Source organism: Meleagris gallopavo, chromosome 11 (genome assembly GCF_000146605.3).
Source record: "Meleagris gallopavo isolate NT-WF06-2002-E0010 breed Aviagen turkey brand Nicholas breeding stock chromosome 11, Turkey_5.1, whole genome shotgun sequence".
In the NCBI taxonomy this organism is placed as follows: Eukaryota; Metazoa; Chordata; class Aves; order Galliformes; family Phasianidae; genus Meleagris; species Meleagris gallopavo.
In genome coordinates, this window is record NC_015021.2 from 6524295 (window position 1) to 6525948 (window position 1654).

Sequence of the window (1654 nt, forward strand, 5' to 3'; positions counted from 1 at the left end):
AAAAAAAAAAAAAAAAAAATCAGATGTGCTAATTAAAAAGAAAAATATATGTCTGAGTTGACATCCAAATATTCCAGTCTCAGCAGGGAATAAAACCTACAGATTGTGGGAATTAGTCTGAATCAGACCTCGTTAAATGGTCACAGCAAGGTTGGAGAAAGAATACAAGCCAATGGTTACTGCAGACATCTCTTCAGCTGGTGAAAAGACCAAATTCTTTTCACATAATCACTCATTTGCACTCACAGGCTTCTAAAATGGATTTAGCAGATCTCTGTTCACCTTCTCTAAGCTCCTTTTGACTTTTCAGAAAATATACGAAACTGATAACAATCCTCTCAAATTCTGAGAAAGAAAAGCAGACATATACTTAGCTGATTAAAAGTTGAACATTAAGAGCATCCATTAGCATCACCAGCAGCTAGCGATGACTAACAAAGAAGAACACGAAATCACATTACTGCATTCAGCAAACCTTAGAACGCACCACTTTTCAGTCAAAAATAGCATACCTTCCAAGCCCAGGCTTCGTCAGCCCATTCTGTCAGCACTAAAATCTGTTTTCTAGGCCACAGCACTTTCCATTAGTGCAATGTGATTTGCCACTGCATTTTTAGAAAGCTGAGGTGAACGTGCAATACAGAGGGGCAGTGAGTAATCCAGAAATGAAAGTCTCAAGCTCCTCATGTAGGGCAAGGTCATGGAACAGTTGCCTATGGAAACCCCCACGCAGAGTCACCTGCATACCACACACGGGCTGTGTATTCCCAGCAGCTTTTCACTAAGAGTATTTCAAATAAACAGTGATACATCCCCTCCAAATGACTTAAAAATGTGGACATAATGACTTCTCATGTGGCTTTACATGCTTCCGCTTATGAATGCATCACCTGGGCGGTTTTATCTCCCACATTAGTTGATTCTTGAGAAGTTCCAGTTGTTACTCATGTTGTTTGAGTGATATCTGTTCCTGGTAACAGGGATAGGAAAACAAGGCAAAACAAAGCTGCCCAGTATTTTCAAAGCTGCAGTGTAATATTATCTAGAATAAAGTCCTGCCTGAATATTTGTAGGAAGCGTCAAACCATACAGAAGCAGTGATGAAAGAACTGACGGCGTTTTTTGATAGAGAAGATAATCATTTATAAGCCACCAGCAAACTAAACAAAAATTAACAAGCTCCATAAAGCAATTAAAATTCGAAATGTAAAATGGATATAATGACTCAGCAGCCTGATCACTACTCTCATAAAACCAACTTAATAACATACAGGCCGAGTCTTCTCACATCAGCACCAACATAAATTTAAGTAGCAAATTGAAATTCTCATAATTAATGGTGTTTCGCTGATGTAAAAGCTGGAAGACGGGAGAATCAGACCCAAGGGCTGTGTGCAGAGAAGACAAACATGAAATGAGATCTGAGCAATGCACTGTGCTCAGGATGGCTGGACTCAAGTCTCTGTGCATGTTGGGGGCCAGCTGCAGGGACCATGCTGCAAAGTCTGTGCAGGAGGTGCTGCATTACCAAAATCTGTCTGAACACAGTTAAGCGGGCACTCTCACTCTCATTTAAGCATCAACACACATCCTTCCAGGCAGTGGGGAAAAAAAAAATCCTGGGATGATAGCCTAACTATTCTCCAATGGGTTT